Source organism: Eubalaena glacialis, chromosome 2, assembly GCF_028564815.1.
Source record: "Eubalaena glacialis isolate mEubGla1 chromosome 2, mEubGla1.1.hap2.+ XY, whole genome shotgun sequence".
In the NCBI taxonomy this organism is placed as follows: domain Eukaryota; kingdom Metazoa; phylum Chordata; class Mammalia; order Artiodactyla; family Balaenidae; genus Eubalaena; species Eubalaena glacialis.
The window spans coordinates 166,653,715-166,667,605 of record NC_083717.1 but is presented as its reverse complement, the minus strand read 5'-3'; the positions used below and the strand labels follow the sequence as shown (position 1 = coordinate 166,667,605).

Genomic DNA, 13,891 nt, shown 5'->3' with positions numbered 1-13,891 from the left:
GGTCTAAGGTAGGGCCTGAGATTCTGCAATTCTGACAAGCTTCTGGGTGCTGCTTCTGCTACCAATCTGTGAACCACACTTTGTGTAGCAAGGAATTAGTATATAAAAAAGAGAAAAGAAGAATAGGCTGCTACCATTTTGAGAGGAGTGATTTGGGGCCATGTAGCACAGACTTGGAATTCTGAGCAGCACATCACTCAGAACTTGGCCTTGGTGAAATGAAATGATAAGAGCTGTTAATGTTCATATACAAAGAAGGGGTATTAAGGAGGTAATCAACTGAGGTTGGATAGTGGGTGGGTCTAAAACCTTTGAAAAGATACTAGTCGGTGAAAGAGATGAGGATCTTCAGGTATGATAAAAGTAAATATCTAGTCAGAGAAACAAAATTTGTAAGAGTTAGGTATTGACTAGGAGGACTTAGTTTGTAATTGGGAAGATTTTCTCTCCTCTTTATACTTACTCTAATTGGCATAGTGATGCTAGTAAAAAAAAAAAAAGTAAAAAAAGTAAGTGTTGGTTTTTTTTTTCTTTAAATAGTATAATTTTTTCCATAGGCATATTCTATGTGGAGCGTATGTCAGATTTCTTTGTTTTACAGATCTGAATAAAGCTTAAATGTGATTAAGTTGCCCTTCTCTGATCTGTTCCTCTAGTGACAGCTACTTGGAGCATAAGCAACCTGGGAATTCATTTATCTTCATAGAATTAGCAGAAGACTCTAATCTTGGAGGTGATATAAAATGTCCAGTGGGTATCAAGCATTTAGCCATAGAGAAAAATTTGGCAAGCCAAATGTTTGAACCAGCAACCTTTTATTTAGTTTTATGAATTCACAATGCTATTGTTTCCAGTTGTGTTTTTAGAAGTTTAGATTTTTTTTTTTCCCCTTTCTGGTACTATTTTAAAAGTAATATATATTCATATATCCTCTTTAATGTAACACCTAGTTTGTTCCAATCTGAAGATATTGGGGAATTGCTACTAACATCCATAATTTATTATGGCTCTTTGTTTTAGTGTCATTGGAATATGTTGGTTTCCTTTTAAAATATTGGGTTGGCCAAAAAGTTAGTTTGGGTTTTCCGTAAGGAAAAACCTGAACGAACTTTTTGGCCAACCCAATAGTTATAATATTGTAAGGAGACTTAGTTATTGTACTGTTATGAAGGCGGAAAGATGTGAAATGTAATCATGGACAAAATCTCAGTGTTCCTTTAACTGTATTGGTTCATTATGATTAAATGAACCACATGTCAAGTTTTTTCGCTAGTTACATACCCAGTGCGATTTCTGGCATATTTGAAAAGCGTTTGCTGCACCTATTGTTATTTCAGTATTTAGTTCTCTTTTAACATAGCTGTTAAAACTGAAAGTAAAACATCAAAAGCATTATAGTCTGTTCTAGAATCAGGCCAAGGAAGAAATTAGGTAAAACACATTATAGGCTAAAAATATATTTTGCAAATTACATCTGAAATTGTTTTGTTAGAGCATCTACTGGAAATGAAATTCAGTTGTTCTTATTCTGTGGGTTTTTAAAAATGTAATTATCTGGGGACTTCCCTGGTGGCCCAGTGGGTAAGACTCCTCACCCCCAGTGCAGCAGGCCGGGGTTTGATCCCTGGTTGGGGAACTAGATCCTGCATGCATGCTGCAACTAAGAAGCCCGCGTGCCAAAACTAAGATCCGGCTCAGCCAAAATAAATAAAATAAATTTAAAAATAAATAAAAAATAAAAATAAAAATGTAAATATCTGAAAGTAGATGTCCATACAAAATAAGTTTCTAATGTCTTCCAGTTTTTAACCCAGTTTTCCTTTAGAACCATATAAGCCTTTCCTATATACTCTGAAAACTCAAGATAGTAATACCTGGAAATGTAATTGAAATATAAAATAAATGAAAAAGTAATGTAAATGTAAAGTAAATGAGAAAGAAAATACAGATAAGTCTAACATTGAAATAATTAAATTTAAAAGAATAAAATTAGGGTGTGACTTGTTAATATTACACCACCACATTGGTGTATAATTAAGCCTTTGAGGGCAGGAACTATATTATATATTTGTGTTTAGCACACATATTGACTCTTTGTTTAGTTTTTTTTTTAAGACTTATTAGGAGCATATGTTTCTAGTTCTGGTAAAATCTGTTTTGTTTTGTTTTTTCTTAAAGTTATTCAGTTAAAGAAAGATAAAAAGAGGAGTCTGGAGTCATGCAGCCTGATTTTTTTTTTTTTTTTTTAAATTCCAACCCTACTGCTTAGTAGTTTTGTGATGTTGGAAGTAACTTGACTTCTCTGTGCCTCAGTTTTTCTAGTTATAAAATTATTAATAGTCCATTTCGTAAGTATTGTTGTCAGGATTAAGTGAGATAATTAATCCACGGAAAATGCTTTGAAGAGTTTTGACACACAGTAAGTATTCAATAAATGTTAGTTGCTGCTAGTCTTTTTATTTGGGAACACCACTATTGCATTGTCTATGGTGAATTTATTTTGCTTTTTAAAACAGGCATGCATATCCAGGTTCCAATACAACAGGTTTGGGTGCTTAACATATACACTTAAAATTAGTTTTGAATAAAAATCTTAAGAATTTTTACTTTCAGCTACTATAACTTTAATTCCTGTATTAAAAAAGAGAGAGAAGCCATTCATTCAATAAGTCATTTTTTCCTAATAAACTATTTATTGATACCTGTTCTTTATAAGGCATTGTACGAGGTGCTAGGAATGTAAAATGGAGCAAACTTGGTTGTGTCCTTCAGTTGTTCAGAGGCTAGTAGAGAAAGGTACCACTGAGTGTAAATCAGTATTGTAAATAACCCCTTTTGTGCCAGCTCATTAATACATGATACATTTTTATTTTGTCTTTTGGAAGGTATATAAGCCAAGTTTGTGGGTGGATTGGCCCTTTATTTTTAGCATCTTGTCTATTTACCACAACTCAGTGGTATCTGTAATCATTCCTGTTTTGCAAATATGGAAATTTGCAAATTGAGATTCAAAGAGGTAGTTTCCTCATACAGCTACAAAACTCAGTCCAAAATCCTGCTTAATTTAAAAACTCATTCATTCTACTATTCTACCTCTTGTATGTTTGTCGTAGGTGCAAGACCTCTCTTTGAAGACTTAACCCATTAAATTGTATTTGAGGTTTATGTGTCTGTTTCCCTGTTAGATTGGGAGATTTTTTTAGAGCAGGGACTAGTCTTAAGTATTTCTGGGGCCCCCCAGCAACTAGTAGAGTACTTGTCACATATTAGGTACCTAATAAATATTAGTTGAGTAGTGAATGAATATGTAGAATGTTAGAAGTAAAAGGAATTTTAGAGCTCATGTAAATATTAGACACTAATTTCTAAAATAGAATTTTTGTTTGTTTACATAGGGCTTCAGCTTTTGATTTTGACTATTTAGGGTATTTAAAACACAACTACTACTGTCTATCACATCATCTCATAAAAGAAGCCATTTTAACACCAAAAAAGTAGGAAAGGCAATCTCATAGTAAGCACAGTTTGGTAACTTTAAACCCATTTTTTTTTTTTCTCATGGCTGGTACCTGTTCAAGAATTAGATTTCAGGAACTATTATCTAATGTAATCCTCTCCTTTTAGAGATGATGTATCTGAATCTAGAGAAGTATCCAAGTTCTTACAGCAAGGCAGAATGACCACTGAGTTTAGAGCCCAGGTCTTCTGACTCTCAGCCCCAAATTTTGATCCTGTCCCCTCAGTCTTCATCACATGCTGAGATTAAGGCACAATTTGTGCCTTCACTAAGATCATATAGCTGTTAAGAAGTAGAGTTGGACTGAATCCATGTTACCCAAATCCATTTTAGCGAAACCTGTGCCTTCACTTCCATGTAATTTTAACCTACTCTAACAGCTCCCATTCAGTTGTAGAGATGGAATTATGAGTGATTTAAAAAAGATGTCTATATTTAGCGTTTTCTTTCCTTGAAAATTTCAGATTTGGGGCTTAAACAACTTCCAGGGAAGAAGGCCAGTGCAGCTGCTGTTGCAACCCAAGATTTTGATTCACATCCATAGATTGAAATATTGGTGGGCCAGCCATCCTCAGACACCTCACTGAGGACAGGTAAGTGAAAGAGATAATAAGGATAAGAAAAGTAGAATGAATGCTAATACGCTTCCTTCCTATTTCTTGTTAGATGCAAACAGTTGACTGCCTTTAAGAATTTAACCCTTTATCCTGTTAAAAACAAAGCATTTGGAATTCTAGGTGGGTGGGGCAAAACATTTTCTTGATTGTAAAATATGTGTCAAAATGTTAACAGTGGTGAAACTCAGGGTAATTAAAACATTTTTCTTTCTCTTTTTGTATGTTTTTCCAAATTGTATTTATGAACTTGCGTTAGTTACCTATTGTTGCGTAACAAACTACTCGAACTTAGTGGTTTGAAACACATCAGTCATTTATTTTGCTCATGAATCCGCAATTTGGGCAAGGCTCGCTTGGTGGGGACAGCTTGTCTCTGTTAAGAAGTGGTGTGAGGTGGGGTTGCTGGAGGGAGGGTGGTGGCTCAATGGCTGGGAGCTAGAATCATTTTTTTTTTTAACATCTTAATTGGAGTATAATTGCCTTACATTGTTGTATTAGTTTCTACTGTATAACAAAGTGAATCAGCTATACGTATACTTATATCACCATATCCCCTCCCTCTTGCGTCTCCTTCCCACCCTTGAATCGTTTGAAGGCTTGCTCACTCATGTGTCTGGTGGTTAATGCTCGCTGTAGGCCAGAACACCTGCCGATGACCTCTCTTTTTGGCTGCTTGGCTTCCTCACAGCATGGTGGGTTCCAAGCGAGAGCATCCCAAAAGAGCAAGGTGAAGTTACATGGCATATTTGACTTAGTTTTGGAAGTCACCTAGTGTTACTCTGCTCTCTTCTGTTGGTTGAGGTAGTCATAAAGGTCCACCCAGGTTCAGAGGAGGGGCTGGACATAGACCCCACCACTTGAAGGGAAGAGTATCAACATCAATTTATAAGAGCATATGGGATGGAATCTGCCATTGTAGCCATTTTTGGACGATATAATCTGCCACAATTTGTATTACTTTTAAGATAAAGAATATAAACATGGGTATAATAAATGAAAAACTGGAATATTTGCAGGAAATTATGGTGTATGAGTCCAATAAGAATTTTGTGTGCTCGTCTTGTCTACTAGAATATGATATTGAAAATAAGATGCCTAAACAGGAAGAAGTGAAATAGATTTTGAATTTTCTTTCGTATCAACAAAGCAGCATACTGCTATAATCAAAAGTAGAGACAAAAATTTATACACAAGATGCAAAATAAGATTTGTAGTTCGGGTTTGTTGTTTTTTAGAAAATGCTAGTTATTTTTGTTCAAAGTCTACTTGGGTTTTTTTTTTTTCTTGTTTATTTTAATAATTTGAGAATTATTTGGGAAAGTGATTTCCAGTACAGTATTTAGATTTGAGAAACTAGTGCCAGTGTTATCATCATACGTATCAAGTTTGTCTCTCTGCTTCTTTTAAGAAAAACTATGTAATCTTTTTCAGGATTTTTTTACCTGCTAAACTTCCAGTAAATAGGAAAACATTTTTTCATTGGGACAGGAAAACTTGGAAGGTTATAGAATATTTGGTTGTCTTATTGATCACACTTACCAATTATATAAATTGTGGCATTTATATAATTATATAAAATTATATAGATCTGTGGCAATTTTGAATATAGCTAATACTCAATTTCTGGATGTAACGGGATATTTTTAGATAATCTTTTAAGCATTACATGAGGGTGTTGATCCATTCACTATAGCTGGGAAATAAGTTCTAGGGAGCAAGCGTCTCATTATCTCTTAGACCCAGAACATTTTCTTGCTGTCTAGATGCTTTCCCATTCCTAGTTGATTTATGTTATAATGAGCCTAATTCAGTTGAGTTGGTTCACTACTATTTCCCCACTACTCACAGGTAGATAGATATTTTACAATGGAAAATGACTGAACTAGCTATTGTGACAATAGAGGTAATCGTTTTCTCTCAACTGTGAATAATAAGAATTGACTGAATTTGTGAAATAATATATTTTAGTTCAAAAGGTACAATAATTGGGAAAGCTGTTTTTGTTTTTTTTGGCATTTAAAAACAAGACGAGATGGTTTCCAGGAGAATTAGATTGGGAATAATGATTACAGATATTATAAAATAGTGTATCTTATACAACAACAAAATACATGCATATATGTACGAACATATATAAAGTCTTTAAGCAACTAACTTGCTTCCTTTTTTGTTTTAAGCATTTTTTTAGCCCACTTTTGCCTTTAAGTAGTCTGAATAGGTGAATTGCTGATAACATCTTCAGGTTTACTGAAGATTTGCCTTGCCTCCTTTCCACAAGGCCATGCCTGAGGGGATAAAAATCCCTTAAGTAAGTGAGATACTGCTTTCTGACTGAAGCTAAAACAAACGACAATGGAAACTCCTAAAACACCATATAGAAATTGCAAATATGGTGGTGTTTAGTCTGTGGTACTTTATTCAATTCATGGAAGGAGGTAAATGATGAGGTTCTCTCGTAAATATGAATGGCTATGTAAATATTCTTGTAAAATGCAAAAAATTTTGAATAATTGTGGAAGGCAGACATATTTCTTTGGGGTTGGTGGTTCTCCTACTTACCATTATCTTTTGGTGAGATTCTTATTTCTAACAAATGGTGTTCAGTTCATGCTGATTCAGGTTTTTGGCAAAACAGAAGTTGTGTGACTTTCTTCTTGTGTGTGCCCCATTATTAAAAGGTATGGTACCTTTTATATATGAAATGTTTAACAAAAGTATTTAAAATCTGTGGCAAGGAATTGATTGGCCTAGCATAAAATTGACCATATTGGGGACTTCCCTGGTGGTCCAGTGGTTAAGAATCCGCCTTCCAATGCAGGGGGCGTGGGTTCAAGCCCTGGGTGGGGAACTAAGATCCCGCATGCCACGGGGCAGAGCCCGTGCGCCGCAACAAAAAGATCCCACGTGCCGCAACAAAAAGATCCCATGTGCCGCAACTAAACACCTGACGCAGCCAAATAAATAAATAAAGTATTTTTTAAAAATTTGACCATATTAATCTTTTTTTTTTGGCTACACTGCGTGACTTGTGGGATCTTCATTGCCTGACCAGGGCTCAAGTCTATGCCCCCTGAATTGGAAGCATGGAGTCTTAACCACTGGATTGCTAGGGAAGTCCCCATATTAATCATTTTTTTTTATAAATTTATTTTTTATTTATTTTTGGTTGCGTTGGGTCTTTGTTGCTGCACGTGGGCTTTCTCTAGTTGCGGTGAGCGGGGGTGACTCTTCATTGCGGTGTGCGGTCTTCTCATTGCAGTGGCTTCTCTTGTTGCGGAGCACGGGCTGTAGGTGCGTGGGCTTAAGTAGTTGTGGCTCGCGGGCTCCAGAGCACAGGCTCAGTAGTTGTGGCACACGGGCTTAGTTGCTCCGCGGCATGTGGGATCTTCCCGGATCAGGGCTCGAACCCGTGTCTCCTTCATTGGCAGGTGGATTCTTAACCACTGCGCCACCAGGGGAGTCCCCATATTAATCATTTTTTAAGTGTACAGTTCAATAGTATTAAGTATGTTCACATTGTTGTGCAACCAATCTCCAGAACTCTAAGTCTTGCAAAACTGAAATTCTACCCAATAAACAACTCCCTATTCCCTCCCTCCCTCTAGCCCCTGGCAACTAACATTCTACTTTCTGTGTATGAATTTGACCACTCTAGGTACTTCATGTAAGTGGAATCATACACTGTGTATCTTTTTGTGACTGGCTTATTTCACTTAGCATGATGTCCTCAAGGATCATACATGCTGTAGCATGTATCAGAATTTCCTTCATTTTTAAGGCTGAATAATATTCCATTGTATATACCACATTTTGTTTATCCATTTGTCCTTTGATGGACACTTGGGTTGCTTCCGCCTTTTGGCTACTGTGAATAATGCTGCTATGAATACTGGTGTACAAATATCTCTTTGAGCCCCTGCTTTCAGTTCTTTTGGGTGTATACCCAAAAGTGGAATTGTGGTAATTTTGTTTAAATTTTGAGGAACTGCCATACCATTTCCATAGTGGCTGTACCATTTTGCATTCTCACCAACAATGCACAAGAGTTCCAGTTTCTCCATATCCTCACCAACACTTGTTATTTTCTGTTTGTTTTTCAGTAATAGCCTTTCTATGCAAAAAGCATGGACTTTTGATCAGATATACTGGAGTGAGTGCTGGTGGGGAGCCCACCTCTTCATACCCATGTGACCTGGAGCACATTTGTTAACCTCATCTGTTAGAAGGGTACAATTGTCCTTACATCATTCAGTATTAAATGTTAGGATACGTGCAAAATGGCCTGGCACAGTCTAGACATTCAGTAAATGTTGCCTGCCTCCTTGGCCTCATCACTCCTGGAAGTCTTCATTGATTCCTTCTGTGTCGTCTTCTCTCCCCTGAGCAGCCAGCTCCAGTTGGAATTAAAGCTTGGGAAAAAAAAAAAAATAATAATAATAGCCTTTCTAATGGGTGCTAGGTGGTATCTCATTGTGCCTTTGATTCGTATTTTTCTAATGATTAGTGATGTTGAGCCATCTGAGCATCTTTTCCTGTGCTCGTTGGCCATTATACAAATATAAATATAGTTTCTGTGGAGAATATGTATTCAAGTCCTTTGCCTATTTTCTAATCACGTTGTTCGGTTTTCTTTGTTGTTGCATTGTTGGAGCTCTGGATATTAACTGCTTATCAGATATAAGATTTGTAGACAATTTTTCCTGTAGGTTGCCTTTTGACTCTGTTGATTGTGCCCTTTGATGAGCAGAAGTTTTTAATTTTGATGTAGTCTAATTTATCTATTTTTACTTTTGTTGCCTTTGATTTTGGTGTCATATACAAGGACTCATTCCCAAGTCCAATGTCATGAAGCTTTGCGCCAATGTTTTCCTCTAAGAGTTTTATAGTTTTAGGTCTTACATTTAAGTCTTTGATCCATTTCAAGGTAATGTTTGTATAGGGTGTAAGGTTGAGTTACTTTTTTTAATATGGTGTGAGGTAAGGGCTCAGCATCATTCTTTTGCATATGGTTATCCAGTTGACCAAGCACCATTTGTTGAAGAGACTATTCTTTTCCTCATTGAATGGTCTTGGCATCCTTGTTGAAAATCAGTTGGCCATAGATATATGGATTTATTTCTGGACTCTCAATTCTTTTCCACTGATCTATATGTCTGTCCTTATGTCAGTACCATACTGTTTGATTACTGTAGCTTTGTAGTTAAGTTTTGAAATGAGGAAGTGTGAGTCTTCTAACTTTGTTCTTCTTTTTCCAGATAGTTTTGGCTGTTTGGGACCCCTTGAGATTCCATATGAATTTCAAGATTGGCTCTTCTGTTTCTGCAAAACAGGCTGTTGGAATTTTGGTAGGGATTGCATTGAATCTGTAGATTGCTTTGGGTAGTATTGCCATTTAAAAAAAAAAATTATTTATTTATTTGGTTGCACCAGGTCTTAGTTGTGACAGGTGGGCTCCTTAGTTGTGACAGGCGGACTCCTTAGTTGCAGCATGTGGGCTCCTTAGTTGTGGCATGTGAACTCTTAGTTGTGGCATGCACGTGGGATCTAGTTCCCTGACCAGGGATAGAACCTGGGCCCTGTGCATTGGGAGCTCAGAGTCTTATCCACTGCGCCACCAAGGAAGTCCCAGTATTGCCATTTTAACAATATTAAGTTCTTCAGTTCATGAGCATGGAATGTCTTTCCATTTATTTAGGTCTTTAATTTCTCTCAGCAGTGCTTTGTAGTTTTTTTCAGTATAGAAGTCTTAGTTAAACTTATTTCTAGGTATTTTATTCTTTTGGATGCTATTATAAATGGCATTGTTTTCTTAATTGCCTTTTTGGATATTTTACTGCTAGTATAGTTGACCCTTGAACAACATGGGTTTGACTGAATCACTTTGCTGTATACCTGAAGCGTAAGTTAACTATACTTCAATTGAAAACAAAAACAAAACCATGGGTTTGAACTGCAAGGGTCTATTTATACGTGGATTTTTTTTCAATAAATGCATATAATACTATGAGATCCAAGATCGGTTGAATCCACAGATGTGGAACCTCGGACTGGGAGGAACGGATAGGTAGGGCAGATTATAAAGTTTTACATGGATTTTCGACTACATGGAGGGTAGTGCCCTTAACCTCTGTGTTGTTCAAGGGTCAACCTTATACAGAAACTCAACTGATTTTGTATGTTGATATTGTACCCTGAAAATTTTGCTAATTTCATTTATTAGCTCTAGTGCTTGTGTGTGTGTGTGTGTTTGTGTATTCTTTGGGGTTTTCTATATGTAGAATCATATCTGAGAATAGAGGTAGCTTTACTTCTTCCTTTGTAATTTAGATTCCTTCTATTTCTTTTTCTTGCTTAATTCTCTAGCTAGAATGTGTAGTACAATACTGAATAGGACATTTTTTTTAAAAATAAATTTATTTATTTATTTATTTTTGGCTGTGTTGGGTCTTTGTTTCTGCACGCGGGCTTCCTCTAGTTGTGGTGAGCAGGGGCTACTCTTTGTTGCGGTGCACGGGCTTCTCATTGCGGTGGCTTCTCTTGTTGCGGAGTGCAGGCTCTAGGCACGCAGGCATCAGTAGTTGTGGCACACGGGCTCAGTAGTTGTGGCTTGCGGGCTCTAGAGCACAGGCTCAGTAGTTGTGGCGCATGGGCTTAGTTGCTTCACGGCGTGTGGGATCTTCCCGCACCAGGGCTTGAACCCTTGTCCCCTGAATTGGCAGGCGGACTCCCAACCACTGCGCCACCAGGAAAGCCCCAAGGACATTCTTTTTTTTTTTCATAATAACTTTTTTTTAGCATCTTTATTGCAGTATAATTGCTTTACAATGGTGTGTTAGTTTCTGCTGTATAACAAAGTGAATCAGCTATACATATACATATATCCCCGTTTCTCCCCCCTCTTGCGTCTCCCTCCCACCTTCCCTATCCCAGCCCTCTAGGTGGACACAAAGCACCAAGCTTATCTCCCTGTGCTATGCGGCTGCTTCCCACTAGCTATCTTTTTTACATTTGGTAGTGTATATATGTCCATGTCACTCTCTCACTTCATCCCCGCTTACCATTCCCTCTCCCAGTGTCCTCAAGTCCATTCTCTACATCTGCGTCTTTATTCCTGTCCTCCCCCTAGGTTCTTCAGAACCACTTTTTTTTTCTTTTAGATTCCATATATATGTGTTAGCATACAGTATTTGTTTTTCTCTTTCTGACTTACTTCACTCTGTATGACAGACTCTAGGTCCATCCACCTCACTACAAATAACTCAATTTCATTTCTTTTTATGGCTGAGTAATATTCCATTGTATATATGTGCCACAACTTCTGTATCCATTCATCTGTCGATGGACTCTTGGTTGCTTCCATGTCCTGGCTATTGTAAACAGTGCTGCAGTGAACACTGTGGTACATGACTCTCTTCGAATTATGGTTTTCTCAGGGTATATGCCCAGTAGTAGGATTGCTGGGTCATATGGTAGTTCTATTTTTAGTTTGTTAAGGAACCTCCATACTTTCTCCATAGTGGCTGTATCAATTTACATTCCCACCAACAGTGCAAGAGGGTTGCCTTTTCTCCATACCCTCTCCAGCATTTATTGTTTGTAGATTTTTTGATGATGGCCATTCTGACCGGTGTGAGATAATACCTCATTGTAGTTTTTTTTTTTTTTAAACATCTTTACTGAAGTATAATTGCTTTACAATGGTGTGCTAGCTTCTGCTTTACAACAAAGTGAATCAGTTACACATATACATATGTTGCCATATCTCTTCCCTCTTGCATCTCCCTCCCTCCCACCCTCCCTATCCCACCCCTCTAGGTGGTCACAAAGCACCGAGCTGATCTCCCTGTGCTATGCGGCTGCTTCCCACTAGTTATCTATTTTACATTTGGTAGTGTATATATGTCCATGACACTCTCTCACCCTGTCACATCTCACCCCTCCCCCTCCCCATATCCTCAAGTCCATTCTCTAGTAGGTCTGTGTCTTTATTCCCATCTTGCCACTAGGTTCTTCATGACCTCTTTTTTTTTTTTTTTTTTTTCCCTTAGATTCCATATATATGTGTTAGCATACTGTATTTGTTTTTCTCTTTCTGACTTACTTCACTCTGTATGACAGACTCTAACTCCATCCACCTCATTACAAACACCTCCATTTCATTTCTTTTTATGGCTGAGTAATATTCCATTGTATATATGTGCCACATCTTCTTTATCCATTCATCCGATGATGGACACCTAGGTTGCTTCCATGTCCTGGCTATTGTAAACAGAGCTGCAATGAATATTTTGGTACATGACTCTTTCTGAATTATGGTTTTCTCAGGGTATATGCCCAGTAGTGGGATTGCTGGGTCATATGGTAGTTCTATTTTTAGTTTTTTAAGGAACCTCCATACTGTTCTCCATAGTGGCTGTATCAATTTACATTCCCACCAACAGTGCAAGAGTGTTCCCTTTTCTCCACACCCTCTCCAGCATTTATTGTTTGTAGATATTTTGATGATGGCCATTCTGACCGGTGTGAGATGATATCTCATTGTAGTTTTGATTTGCATTTCTCTAATGATTAGTGATGTTGAGCATCCTTTCATGTGTTTGTTGGCAATCTGTATATCTTCTTTGGAGAAATGTCTATTTAGGTCTTCTGCCCATTTTTGGATTGGGTTGTTTGCTTTTTGATATTGAGCTGCGTGAGCTGCTTGTAAATTTTGGAGATTAATCCTTTGTCAGTTGCTTCGTTTGCAAATATTTTCTCCCGTTCTGAGGGTTGTCTTTTTGTCTTGTTTATGGTTTCCTTTGCTGTGCAGAAGCTTACAGGTTTCATTAGGTCCCATTTGTTTATTTTTGTTTTTACTTCCATTTCTCTAGGATCTTGCTGTGATTTATGTCATAGAGTGTTCTGCCTATGTTTTCCTCTAAGAGTTTGATAGTGTCTGGCCTTACATTTAGGTCTTTAATCCATTTTGAGTTTATTTTTGTGTATGGTGTTAGGGAGTGTTCTAATTTCATTCTTTTACATGTAGCAGGACATTATTTTTCTATGCTTAACTATTTACAGTGTTTAATGGAGGCTAGGCTATTTTCTACATTTTGCCAAGGAGGTCTTGCCTTTTGATACATATGGTGATGTTTCACATTATGTGGAATACTAACTTTTCTTTTTTATCAATTCAGTAAATTAGAAATTCTACATATTATTATTATTTTTTAAAGGTGGTGTTTTTTAAAAATTAATTAATTTATTTATTTTTGGCTGTGTTGGGTCTTTGTTGCTGCGTGCAGGCTTTCTTTTTAGTTGTGGCTAGTGGGGGCTACTCTTCGTTGAGGTGCGCAGGCTTCTCATTGCAGTGGCTTCTCTTGTTGTGGAGCCACGGGCTCTAGGCACAAGGGCTTCAGTAGTTGTGGCACATGGGCTCAGTAGTTGTGGCTCGTGGGCTCTAGAGCGCAGGCTCAGTAGTTGTGGCACACGGGCTTAGTTGCTCCGCGGCATGTGGGAGCTTCCTGGACCAGGGATCGAACCCGTGTCCCCTGCAATGGCAGGTGGATTCTTAACCACTGTGCCACCAGGGAAGCCCAATTCTGCATATTATAAGAGCTTAATCATTCATAATGACTGGGCCATTTTTATATTATATCAGTAGAGATATAAATTTGTCTTGGTTTTAACCTGATTATAATATTTTAAAAATGTTAGCTTCTGAGAGAATTTGGAAGTTTACTAACTCCAAGTTACTTTGACTGATTGAACAGTCTGT

The 13,891-nt window shown here is 37.4% G+C and overlaps 1 protein-coding gene across 6 annotated transcripts in view; it reads left to right on the top strand.

Moving 5' to 3' along the window:
- NUMB (NUMB endocytic adaptor protein) overlaps nt 1-13,891 on the top strand; it is a 193,248-nt gene that overhangs the window by 28,330 nt on the left and 151,027 nt on the right. For all 6 annotated transcript variants that reach the window (XM_061181004.1, XM_061181005.1, XM_061181007.1 and 3 more), the window contains exon 2: nt 3,982-4,110. The gene's annotated coding sequence lies outside the window, so the exon portion shown is untranslated. The remainder of the gene's footprint in view (nt 1-3,981; nt 4,111-13,891) is intronic.